The 14,003-nt window shown below is 41.6% G+C and overlaps 1 pseudogene; it reads left to right on the top strand.

The window, feature by feature from the left end:
* Window positions 1-2,799: 2,799 nt before the first annotated feature.
* On the top strand, window positions 2,800-7,907 carry LOC147912355 (solute carrier family 35 member E3 pseudogene; annotated as a pseudogene).
* The last annotated feature ends 6,096 nt before the right edge of the window (window positions 7,908-14,003 follow it).

The following is a 14,003-nucleotide window of genomic DNA, read 5'->3' as shown; positions in this document are numbered from 1 at the left end:
GGCTGCCAGCAGCAGAGTGCACGCACTTAACCGCTACACCACGGGGCCGGCCCCTCCAAATCCTTTATTTATTCTGGTCCCAGGAACAAAATGCTCTTCCCGTCTCTACATGTGGGTTTACAGAACAGATCCATGTATGCAATAAACCAGCTACACTCCCTCCCTGTAGTTTCTCCTTCAATTTGCTTCCTGGAGATAAGTGGGTATAACGCTCTTTGTAGGACTTTGGACAAATACCAGGGAAGAAGGGATAAGTTAAAGCATATGTTTTAAAATCTGCTCAGTTGGATAAGATACCAAAGCAGGTTTCATTTCCTCACCAAGGAAGCTCATCCTGTGTACCTAGTATTATTATGAATCGGAATGAACACACATCGTTACCTACAATTACACAACCCATGTGGACACCATGTCAACTATTTTTGCATTTCTGCAATGCTTCTAACATTAAAAACATTTTCATGGTCTGCAACCTGGGAAACTGACTCTTTTCAAGGCTTTAATTTCTTTCTGGAAAAGCAAACATCGCTTAAATTTAATCTAATAATAAACTGAAGACTCAAGAAGACTAGAATTTTGATCCCTATACACGAAGAGAGAGTAACCTACTGTCTGTATGTTTGCAGAGGCAGGCAGCCACAAAAATGCTTGAATGAGTTATCCAGAAGGTTAATAGAGAGCAACACCTGAGAAACTGTGTGATAATAAAGAGTAACAAGTAAAAGGATACAGAGTTGGGAGATTCTGTTCCTGAGTTTTGTTATTCCTACTTGCTGTTGTCATTTCCTTTAGCTTTTGGCTTAAATGTGACTTACCTAGGAAACTCTTCCTGACTAGTCCTGCCCCATGGTGAGTTCTCTCTTATCCATTTCTGTTTACCACTTATTCAAGATTTGGTCCTGGATGATCACATACTTGCTCAATGAGTATTCTATCCTTGGTTGTTTTAGGTAGATGATGGTGGTGGTGATAATGATATTTTCCTGATTAATGACAATTTAGGAGGAAAAAAAAATACTCCTGGTGAGTAGAGACTTTGTGGTCCATTTCTCTTGGCTCTCTTTCCTTTTCATTTTTATCCTCCTCTGTGTTTAATACTTAATAGGTGTAACATAAGCACCTGGTCACTGGGTAGGCACATCAGCCACCTGGAACAGACTCCAACACCTCTCTGAGTCCTTGTTACTCCGTGAGTAGTCTGAGGACCAGTTACGTGGACATCACCTAGGAGCTTCTGAGAAATGCAGACTCCAAGGCCCCACCCCAGGGCTGAACTATGATCTATATTATCAGGAGATCTCTGGATGATTCCTATGCACATTACAACTGTCTATCTCTATTTATATGTAACATTTAACTGGTGATGAACCATAATATCTTGGCTTTCTGTGGCTGTGGCTTTTGTAAAGCCTTGTAGAGCTTAAGTGTGTCCCATACATCTTATAGTGCCTTTGGACTGTTCAGTATTGTTTCACATATGTTAATCTTATATCCTTAAGCTGACTGTAAATTCCTTGAGGGCAATTTATATCCTTTGTGTCTCCTTAAATCCTGTTGGTGCTATGCCCATTGTGGTACTCATTAGATACTAACAGCTAATGGGCCCAGCCCCGTGGCCCAGTGGTTAAAGTTCCGCATACCCAGCTTCGGTGGCCCGGGTTCTCAGGTTCGGATCCTGGGCTCAGGCCTCCTCCACTCACCGGCCATGTTGTGGTGGTGACCCACATACAAAACATAGGAAAATTGGCACAGATGTTAGCTCAGGGCTAATCTTCCTCAAGCAAAAAAAAAAAGAGGAGGATTGGTAACGGACATTAGCTCAGGGCGAATCTTCAGGAAAAAAGAAAAAAAAATTAAAAGAAAAATACTAAGAGCTAATACTTGAGAAGTGATTTTGTTAGACATTTTGCTGAGCACTCTCACACATTATCTCATTGAATGCTCATAATAACTCTGTGAAGAAACTACCATTCCTTTTTCATTTTATAGTGAGGAAGCCAAGGTCTTGGAGAACACAGTAAATTGTTGATGAGACTTGAATCCCTGTCTGTTAGACTCAGGAGTCTGAGCTTTTAGCCACTGTGTCACGTTGCTAACTCATTGATTGACTTGACGAATAAACAAAACTCTGCTTCTGGAAGTAGACGAACATATTTGGTGTTAACCTGATACAATGGAACCGAGGCTTGCTTTTTTCTGGCCTACACGCTGTCCTGATAGAAATATTTCTCAAGGGAAAAAAGCAAAACTTCCCCTCTGCCCCTCCCCAATCTTCTCCACATCCCTCCTATCCCAATTTTCTGCCTCTTGCTATGTTTATTAACTCCCTTCTTCCCTCTACTCTCCCTTTTTGGTTTAAGACCCCAGCCCATGTCCTAACCTTGCGTGAGTCCTCCTGCCTTCTCGGCCATCCAAGGAAAGCATTTGGACTGGCCTGGCCGAGGGGCACCACATGAGGAGATTTTTCAGGTCACAGACTGTCTGGGCTTTCTCTGCCCGAGTGGATGCGTTTGCAGAGTGGACGGATGACCTTTCGTTCCTGAACAGCCAGAGGGCCAATCAGTCTGTTCTTGCTCCACTGAGAAAACTGAATTGAGTATTCACCACTTGAAATGAGAGTAGAGAATAAATAACTATAAAAATAAATAAACCCCAGCCCCCTCAGAGCTCAGACAAAGCTGAACCACTTTGTATTTTCGGGCACCCTGAGTCTGGCAGATGATCGAGCCTTTTCTCGTGCTTCCTCTGACAATGTGAAGAATCACTTCACTGGAAGAGATTCCCGCCAGGCCAGTGAGCATGGGCACATTTGCACCCCAGCCGCATGCTGCCCCTGGCGTGTTCTCTTCTTTTGGAAGTGCTAGGGCCGTTCGTTTCCGCTTGGACGGCAGGCAGAATGCTTATGTAACCATCACCTGCCAGGAGTCACTGACCTATGCTCTTGTCCTGGGCAGCCACACTACCTCGTCAGACATGATCTTGAGGCCACGGGGCACCCAGGGCAGCTTTGTCAGAATAGATCTTGCAGAAAACATGGACTCCAGCATGAGCAGGGGCCAGGAGAGACAATGCTCTGCGACAACTCCCAATGGGAAAGACAGTGCTCAGGTGAGCTCTCCCACTCAGAAGGGCCCCCAAGGATGTGCTGATGCCACAGCAGAGCAAAGGCATCAACTACTTCTGTCTTTGAAAGCCAGTAAGTCACATTCCATGCAAAAATGACTATAACTAATGATTTCTGTGTTCAAGAACTTTCAGTCAGACAGTCTTGCTTAAATCTATTTGGGAAGTACCTAGAATTAGGAATCAGGGAATCTACATGGACCATTCAGCTCTGGAGTTCACTATCTGTACACCTTGTGTAGATCACTGGCTTTCTGAGGGTTTCCATTTCCCTATATGGCAGGTTGACCTAGTTTTGCTGGCCTATCAGGTGGCTTCAAATTCTAGCATCCTCTGATTTTAGTGGCCTCAACTTCAGGTGACTGCTTCTTAAGATCATTTTGTCCACCCAAGACTCAAAGAGAGAAAAAGAGATATGACTAAAAGGGAATGTAGCTTATAACCCAACTCTCGTTCTACATCTGCCTGCACATTTAAATTCACCAGTGACAACTAAATACACTAAATACAGCTAGAAACCTTCCCAAGTTTGTTGGGCCCGTGTCAATGTACTGATCCAAAATCTGACGCAAGTTCATTTCATACTTCATCCACATTGGGCTCTATCACCCGCTTCTTGTGAATAAGGAGGGAAATTAATTTAAAAACCTTTCTAGAAGAAATTGCCTTTGCACTCAAGCCACTGACCTAAGTGTTGAAATTCAATTAAATTAGGAGAGATCACAATTAAGATGCCATTTAATTATTCCTCATTTTATGTAAATGAGATTTCTGATGACAAAAAATCAATAAACTTTGTTTAAGCAGCTCATCGGTTGCCTATCTAAGTGCCGTTTTGTCCCTTCTTCATTAAATCCCTAATCTCACAAGCCAAATGGAAGAAGTGTTCCTGGAAATTCAAAGATTGAAATAATGAAGCCACTCAGCTTTTCCCCACAACATCATAGATAGGACTGCTGCACCAATTATTTTCTAACTCAGAGCTTATTTTATTTCAAAGCCCCTTACGCAGCCCAGTGAAGTTCCTAATAAACGCTACTCTTATTCAAATGCCTGAACGAATTCTAAAGTGATTTGAAAGACATTTCTGCATCTTGTAGAAATTAATCTTTGTAGAAGTCTGCCCTCATGCAGCCAATTCCACGCTCTGTCAAAGATATATTTGGGTCAGCAACTCAAAACACAGAAGTAATAGTCATTATCCCTATAGGAGGGAATACAGATGAATTTTCAAATATCTGTTGGGCATCTCATTTGTAGTGAATTCATTTAAAAGCAAAATTATAAAAATCTGTTGACCTATTACTGCTAGTGCCACGATAATGTGTCACGAGCCACCCTAAAACTTAGTGGCATCAATAACAGTCATTTATTCTCAAGCTCATAGGTAGGTTGGCATGTCGTGCTTCAGCTGATCCAGGCTGAGTTAGGCCAGATAGCCGTGCTGCAGGCTGCAGGCTTGGCTCCAGGCTGGAGATTGGGTACTCCACATGCAGTTTAGTAGGGTCCAAGCTGCAGGGGCAGCAGCCACCAGGGCAGAGTCTTCTTGCGGTGACTCACTAGAAGACAGAGCAAGGCAGAGAAAACTACACAAGCATGTTTCAGGCCTCTCTGCTTGGGTCCTGACTGCTGATATCCCGTTGATCAAAGCAACTGACATGGCCAGTCCAATACCAACGGGAAGGGAAAGCACACTCCACCCTCTATGGGAGGGGAGAGTTTTTACTAAAGAATAACCCAAACTGTCCCAAACATCTTTAGCTCAGACATTTACAAACCCAAATACACGAGCCCAGATATCTCTGATTCTAGTGTCCCTGTTATTCTAGGTTTTTAAACCTGTGTTTATTAAAAGTCAGTAGTATATAAAGATATCTAAATAAAGCAGCTATAGCTTTACTAATAGCTTGTTTTCATTTAGAACTTTCTTCTTAAAGCTCTCTGCTTCATTTTTTAGTGCATGTGGTTAATATTTTAATAAGGAAGAGATAAGTGGGATGTTTATTTCCACTCAATCTTTGGCTTAGAGTTAGAGCTCTCCCAAGATGGCTGTGAGATTTCTAATCAACTTGGTGTCAAAACCCCTATAAAAGACTTTTCTTATGTGTCAGTGGCTTTTTTTTCATCACAGAGATAAGCATTTTACTCTTTTAGAGTTAAATGGAGAGACTTATCATTTCTTCTGTTCTTTTTCCCTTCGCTCTTTGGATACCCTCCCCACAAGACATCAGCACAGGGAGCAGCTCAGAATTACATACCAGCAATGACCATATACCAGCATAATGAGCCCAACTCCTGTCCTCCCCAGGCTGCCTGTTGTTTTCACCTAACTTTCTTTTGAAGAGAAACTCCATTGTTCACTAGTGATTTCTGCTTCCTTGGTCCTTTTAGGGCAGTTTCTCAATGTTGGCACCAATGACATTTTGAGCCAGAAAACTTTTATCATAAAGAGTCTGCCTGTGCACTGTAGGATGTTTAGCAGCATCCCTGGCCTCTCCCCACTAAACCCCGTAGTACTCTTCAATTGTGGCAACTAAAAATGTTTCTATCCCTTGACAGATCAAATCATCAAAATTGTCCCTGGTTGAGAACTGCTCTTTCACAGTAAACAACAGTTAATTCTGATACAAAGCAGGAACATTTCTGAACTTATACCAGAATCTTTTCTGAAGAACAGATTAAATGAACCTTAAAACAGAAACCTGACTAAAGTATATTATAATCTAAAGCTTTTTTTAAATTGAAAGGTACATGTACTCATTAAACAGTTTTTAGAAAATACATAAAAGATAGTCCTGCCACCCAGAGGGCCTGTGAAATGAGTGATGGTAACTCATGATCCCCAACAAGACAGCGCCCACGTGTGCCAGGCATGAACTATGTACTTTACATACTCAGTAATGTTCACAAACACATGAACTAGCTACTATTAATATTATCATTTTACACATGAGGAAACTGAGGCACAGAGAGGGTGTAAGTAATGCACGTGAGGTCCCAACAGCTAGCAAGATTCAAGCTAGGACTGGAGTTCTGCGTTTTACGTCTCTCAGGAAGGAGGCCTTGACGCTGCACTCTGCTGGATCATGTGTTGTTTCAGAGTTTAAGATTCTCCTCAGGACTTTTCGCACTTTTTTTTTTTTTTGGGAGGAAGATTGGCTGTGAGCTAACATCTATTGCCAATCTTCTTCTTTTTGCTTGAGGAAGATTGTTGCTGAGCTAACATCTGTGCCCACCTTCCTCTATTTTGTATGTGGGACACAGCCACAGCATGGCTTGATGAGCAGTGTGTAGGTCCATGCCCAGGATCCGAACCCATGAACCCCAAGCCACCAAAGTGGAGCACTCGAACTTAACCACTATGCCATCGGGCCAGCCCCCTTTTCACACATTTTTTGCGTGAAAAATTTTACCAGAGAGAGGGTTTGAATAAGGACTCCTTGAAACGAAGCAGAGTGATATTCTACGAGGTAGAACCTACCACATCCTGCTTTATTGCTCCCACTTTCAGCACTAGCCTGGGACACCTGTGCTGCTTGCCAAGGGGTCACCTCATGGGCAAAGGAAAGAGAGGCCCAAATGAAGTAATCTGAGGAATTCCAAACCCCTTAGGAACTGAAATATCTACCCCTGACCTACCACAAGGCCTGAATTTCTTACCAATTGTAACTTTTTGTCTTCAAGGGTCTGTCATTGAAATGGGTGGTGGTGGTGGAGAAGATGTGTGCAGTGATGGCAGCTGCTCACCTGGACGTGGACAGGAGTGCGCCTCTCCCAAGCTGGGCAACAGGCACACCCCCACCAGGCTCCTCCTCAACCTGCTGGTGTCCGTCTGCATCGTCTTCCTCAACAAAATGATCCTCAACATGAGCTTGACCCCATTGTGTCTTGCAGCCACTTAGCTGGACCTCTACTTCTGCCAGAAGTTGGACATCTTTTCCTCCAAAAGTCTGCCGCTCCCCCAAGCCCTTCCTCCTGGCCTTCAGCTTCTGTGGCTTCCTAGTCTTCACCACCTCTCTCTGCAGGACAGCACCGTAGGCACCTATTAGCTGGTCAAGGCCATGGCCCTGGGGCTAGGTGGCCATCACAGCCATCCAGAACTTCTCCACTGGAATATAATTCAACGCTGCTTCCTGTAACTTCAGGTACAATCCCAAATTCTTATTATGATGTGAACTTTAATTATGATGTGAACTTTAATGTTCTCAGAATGGTATTTGCTGCTTCAGGTGTTTTGGTTCCATCCCTTTATCCAGCATGGGTAGGAGGTAAACAGCATGCGTTGCTCATGCATACCATGCAGCTGCAGTAATACCAGGCACCTATGTCTTCCGCTGCATTGTTGGTGGCTGTGATCTTCCTTGAGTCAGTGTGTGGAGGAGAAATTTGTGGTCTCTGGTCAGTTTCTGCTTTGCCTATTGCTGGAATAACACCCATCATGGTGAACTTATCAAGTTACTGGATCACTGGGTACACTTCAACAGTCACCTATGACAGGTTTGAGTACTTCAAGGTCTGACTTGCTTTGTTTGGAGGACACATTTTATTTAAAGATCACTGTCAACTAAGCAGAGTCTTGGTATTTTATGTAATTATCTGTTATTCTTGCTGATGCCCATTTTAAACTCAGTAAACAGGAAGGAAGGAAGTATAAATTGGTACAAGATACACAACTGGATTTTCATGGAGAAAAGAAAGTCACCCTGAGAAGAAAAAAAATGTTAAGTATGCCAGTTGCTCTCAAAGAAGTAAGAAAAATTTACAATGCAAGATTTATTGAATAGTAGTTTGCAAGATGTAAGACAAAGGAAATTTTATTTATAAGTATGACCTTCATTTTTAGAGTACTATTTTTTTGCTTAATTCTTTAAACTAGAAATTGTTTATGCTTCTTTTCAAATTTGATTCTATAAAGTACAACCACCCATGAGTTACCTTACAGTCAAATATTGACTTACCCTAACACATAGTCTTGTCAATTCCTACCTGGTGCCAGGCCCTATCCTGGGCACAGAATCAGTTAGACCCAGTTCTCAGCCTGGAGATTTCCTGGCCTAGCAAACCCAAGTGTCTGAGCCTGACATTTGAGGCCTTCTACCACCTGCTCTTTCCCATAGCTGGCCTTATTTTAGTCCGTCTTGTGCTTTGGCAGCTGCACAATACATTCTGCTCTCACATCTTCACTGGGCTTTCCCTGACCCTGCTCTGCCCGTGCAATCTAAATCCCCGCATCTCAAGATTCAGCCTGCAGGCAGTGTGGATCATTGGAGACCTCCTGAGCTGGAAGTCTGGAGGCCTGGATCTGCCACTGATTCTTTTCCCCTCATCTGAGTGATTACAAGTCTAAGAAATCTGAAAAGTGGACATTAATTGTCTTCCGCCCTGCTCCAGGCCCCTGCAATGTGGGGCTGTGGGTTCTCCCATCAGGAGCAAAGTCCACACTTCCACCCTCTGAACCTCCATTGGCCATGTGATCTGCCTTGGCAAATGGGATATTAGCAAATATTACACAAGCAGAGACATGAAAGACACTTGCAGTTTGCTTTTTCTTGCTTCTATTGAAACCCTGAGAAGACTAAGCAATGGAGCCCAAGCTAGTCTACTGACCATGTAGCAAAGCTAACTGACAGAGTGCACAATTTCTTTCTAGTTTTTGGTCTTTGGTTTTGATTGTATTGGAGACTGAAAACAAATGTAGTATTTAGAGCATGGGTTTGGGAGTCGGACAGACCTGGGTTCAAATCCCAGGTCTACTTCCTAGATGAGCAACACAAGCAAAGTTGCTTCATTTTCTCAACCTGAGCTCCCACATCCATAAAATGAGGACAAAAATAACATCAACCTGTTTGGGCTATTGTGAGGATTATATGAAATATTGTAAACAGGATCCCCAGGTCAGTAGCTGGTTCTTATTAAGAACTGAATGAAAATATCGACTGCTACTATAATTAGTATTACACTAAAATTGTGTAATTCCAATGTCATCCTACCACCGTCTTTCATTCAGGAACATTTTCCTCCATGACCCCAAGCCCTTGTCAGGCTCTCATAACACCTCAACTCTTAACTCATACTTAGTTCACCAATCATAATTTTCCAAACTTTTTTTTTTTGTGTGTGTGAGGAAGCTCGGCCCTGAGCTAACATCTGCCAATCCTCCTCTTTTTTTTTTTTTGCTGAAGAAGACTGGCCCTGGGCTGACATCCATGCCCATCTTCCTCCACTTTATATGGGAGGCCGCCACAGCATGGCTTGACAAGCGGTGTGTGGGTGCGTGTCCAGGATTCCTAACCGGCGGACCCCGGGCCACTGCAGCGCAGAGCACGCACTTAACCGCTTGCGCCACGGGGCGGCCCCACCCCCCCATAATTTTCCAAACTTTTTATTTTGAAATAATTTAAAATTTACAGAAGAGTTATAAAGCTAGTACAGAGAGTCTCCATATACCCTTTATCCAGCTCCCCCTAATGTTAGCCTCTTACATAACCGTGGTACACTTATCAAAAGTAAGAAATGATCATTGGTACGGTGCTACTGACTAAAATACACACTATTTGGATTTCACTGGGTTTTCCACAAACGTCCTTTTTCTGTTCTAGAATTTAACCTGGGATAACATGCCACATTCAGCCATCATGTCTCCTTAGTCTCCTCTAATCTCTGGCAATTTCTGGTTTACCTTGTTTTCTATGACCTAAACAATTTTTAATAGTGTTGGCCAGGCATTATGTAGCATGTCTCTCAATTTAAGTTTATCTCATGTTTTTTCTATGATTAGAGTGAGATTACGGGTTTTTAAAACACCACCACAGAAGAGAAATGCCATTCTCATCACATCATATTAAGGGTGCTTGACAGCTGCATGACTTATCCCTGATGACGTTAGCGTTTATCACCTGGCCAAGCCAGTGTTTGCCAAGTTTCCCCACTGTGAAGTGACCCCCTACTCCCGCGCCGTCTATTCTCTATGCTCTGGAAGCAAGTCGGTAAGCACAGCCCATAATCAAGGGAGGGAGTCAAGCGCTACCTCCTCGAGGGTGGAATATCTACATAAATTATTTGGAATTCTTCTGTATGGGAGATTTATCTTTTCTTCCCATTTGTTTATTTATTTCATCGTTTACTTATATCAGTGTGAGCTTATGGATATTTTATACTTTGGGTTATAATCTAATGTTATTTTTTTTTTTTTTTTTTTCCGTCTTCAAATTGTTCTAGCTTTGGTCATTGGGAGTGCTTTACGTTGGCTTCTGTGCCCCTTTGACATATCTCCATCTTTTTGTATTTTGAGCACTTCCTCATTTTATGACACTAAAAGTTGCTCTGGGCTCATCTTGTTTTTTTCCTGCCCCAGTCCTAGAGTCAGCCATTTTTCCAAGGAGTCCTGGTTCATTTTATTGCAGAATGGTATTAGAAATCAAGATCTGGTTGCTGGATGTATTTGTTGCTACTGGGCCCTTTCAGCAGACAGAGCTAGGAGATACATACACACATATATATATACACAGGCACACTAACCAATGCTTATACACACATTTTAAATATTTTTGAATCTGTGTGTATCTCTATATATGGATAGATGTATACATAATATCATGAGTTCATACTGATTCTTTGACTCTAATCCAGCACCACAGGATTCACTCTTGACTTCCCTCATTGTTTATTTGTGACTTCTTTCTTTGACAGTGAAAATCCTGACTCCTATTATCTATAATTTCTTTACTTATTTGTTCAGTTTTAGCAAACATGTAAAATAGTTTCAGAATTCAGCAACAGTATTTTTAATTTCAACTTTACTTTCTTGTTCTCTGATTTTTGTTTTTATGTAGTAATCTATTCTTGTTTCACGGATGCAATATCTTCTTTCAATTTCAGAGGACATTATAATTTTCTGATGTTTTCTTTCTCTTTAATCCTTTTTTTTCTTTTTCTCTGGTTTTTTTTTTGTGTGTGTGTGTGTGTGTACGTTGGTCCCTATTTCCATGTTGAAGGACTTTTCAAATGTCTTGTAAACCTTTGTTGTCTATTCATATTTGAGTAGGACCTTAAAGGCTGATTGGAATTCGTGTGTGTCATGTGTGGTAGGGGGTGAGTGGGAATGGAGGAGACTTATAGTCTGGAGGGATTCACTGTAGGTTGGTCTTTCAATTGGGAATCCCAAGTGTCAGTATCTGGAGATATTTCCTTTGAGGACATTCAATTTCTTCAGCAGGTGAAGCATAAGGTCATGGCTTGGAGAATACTGAGTGGGAGCTCTGTTTAGTGGTTGCTTCCCTTAGTAGACTGCAATCTCTGATTCAGTCAAGATCAAGACAGGAAACAAAAGTCACATTCAAATGGTATATTAGTTTCCTGTAGGTACTGTAACAAATTACCACACACTTGATGTTTAAAACAACAGAAATGTATTCTCTCACAGTTTTGAAGGTCTGCAGTCCAAAAATCAAGGTGTCAGCAGGGCCACACTCCCACTGAAGGCTCTAAGAGAGACTCCTTCCTTGTCTTTCCCAGCTTCTAGTGGCTCTAGGAGTTCCTTGTCTTGTGGCTGCATGGCTGCATAACTCCAATCTCTGCCTCCATCTTCAAATGGCCTTCTTCTCTGTGTTTGTATCTTCTCTTCTTCTGTGTCTTATAAGGACATTTATTGAATTTAGGGCTCACCTGGATATTCTCAGATGATCTCATCTCCAGATCACATCTGCAAAGACCTCTTTTCCACACAGGTTGTGAAAGTTAGGACACGGACATAAAATAATCATTTTCAGGGTTGTTAAAGAGCATGTTAACGAGCATTGAGGCACCCAGGGACTAGCAACAGCATTAAGACATTAGCTCCCTAGACTTAAAGGAGGTACAGTGTTCCCAGACCTTAGTGAAAGATGGTGCCTTGAACCAGAGGAATCCTACTAATGATTGCAGAAGGATAAAGCCACTGCCAGAATTGTAGCATGGAAGCAGGGAAAGAGTGAGGCAAGACATACCTTGATCTCTCCTTCTTGCTGTCCTCCAATCTCTTGATGGTGTCTCCTGCTGGCCAAACCCAAATGGAAACCAGGGGACCTGGGAGCTGGAAGATTCGTTCCATGGGGACCATCCCCAGCAGCACAGAGCAGATCAGAGAAGGTGAGGAGAATGGATTCTGACAGGGGCAGGGGAATGGAGAATAACCAACTCGCCTGTCTAACTTCTTCAGTACTTTATCTTTGATCCCTGGAGCAAAAGCTCAGTAATCCACAGCTGAATGAATAAATGAAACAAAGGTTGAAGGAGAGACCTATAAGTAAAATAAATATCTTGGCAGTGAACATCTATAACTGGGTTGCAACCAAATCAAACGGAAATGCTTTCCTTTATTAGATTTTGGGCATCCAAACACATTCATAGTTATGCCATTTATTTTCTATTTTTTTTATCTTTTTATTTTAAAATAAAACATGGATACAGAAAACTACACAAAACAAATGTATAGCATAGTGAATTATTTTAAGGTCAAGACTCTTGTAACACCATCCAGGTCAATAATAGAAATTTGCCAGTCTCCCCAAAAGCCCGTCTATGCACTCTATCTCAATTACAGCATGCTCCATTCTCCCAACATAACCAATAACATTTTTTTTTTTTTTGGTGAGGAAGATTGGCCATGAGCTAACATCTGTGCCAGTCTTCTTCTATTTTGTATGTGGCTCTCCACCACAGTATGGCTTGATGAGTGGTGTAGGTCCATGCCCAGGATCTGAACCTGCAAGCCCAGGTTGCCGAAGTGGAGTGTGCAAACTCAACCACTATACCACTGGGCCAGGCCTAGTAATCTTTTGTTAATAGCAATAACTTCTGCATTTCTTTACAGTTTTATCACCTAGATACTATAGTTTAGACTTGCCCACTTAAAAAAAAACATTTTTTTCTTCTCAGTCTCTTTTTTTATTAAAAAATTCTTAATTGCAACAAAATATACATAATGTAAAATTTTACTATTTTAACTGTACAGTTTAGTGGCATTAAGTATAGTCACATTATCATGCAACCATCACCACCATCCATCTCTTTCCATCTTGCAAAACTGAAACTCTGTATTCATTAAACAATAACTCCCCACTCCCCCTCCCCCCAACCCCTGGTGACATTATTCTACCTTCTGCCTCTATGAATTTGACTATTCCAGGTACCTCATATAAGTAGAATCATGTAGTATTCACCATTTTGTGACTGTACTATTTCGCTTACACAATGTCATCAAGGTTCATACATTTTGTAGCATGTGTCAGAATTTTCTTCCTTCTTAAGGCTGAATAATATTCCATTATATGGATATACCACATTTTGTTTAACCATTCATCCGTCAGAGGGCACTTGGGTTGCTTCCACTTTTAGACTATTGTGAACAATGCTGCTATAAACTAAGTGTAGTAAGTGTCTTTTAATCTAAAGTCTCTCCCTCCAATTCTTCCATCTCCTTACAATTCTTTGTTGAAGAACTAGTTATTTGGACTCTAGAGATTCCTATTGCCTGGATTTTGCAGATTGAACACTCATAGTGCAATTCAACATGTTCCTCTGTCCTCTGTATTTCTTGAAAATGGGCAGCTGGATCCAGAGGCTTTATTAGTCTCAAGTTCAATGCCTTTGGCAATATTATAGGTGGTGGTGGTGTGGTCTTTCATCAGGGGGCACATGATGTCTGGTTTTTGCTTTTGGTTTCAACGTTATTAGCCATTGATGACATAAATTGCAAAATGGTGATATTCTAATTCATTTTGTTTTCATTTATTAGCTAGAACACTTTTATAAAATGATGCTCCCATTCATTTACTATTTAATTATCCAGAGGTGTACTTCATAGAGGAAAAGCAGGATAAATATTTGATTTTTTTCCATTT

The sequence above is a fragment of the Ceratotherium simum genome, chromosome 36 (assembly GCF_057802395.1).
Source record: "Ceratotherium simum simum isolate JZ-2026a chromosome 36, ASM5780239v1, whole genome shotgun sequence".
NCBI lineage: Eukaryota > Metazoa > Chordata > Mammalia > Perissodactyla > Rhinocerotidae > Ceratotherium > Ceratotherium simum.
The sequence above is the reverse complement of the archived record's forward strand: the minus strand, read 5'-3'. Positions and strand labels throughout refer to the sequence as shown.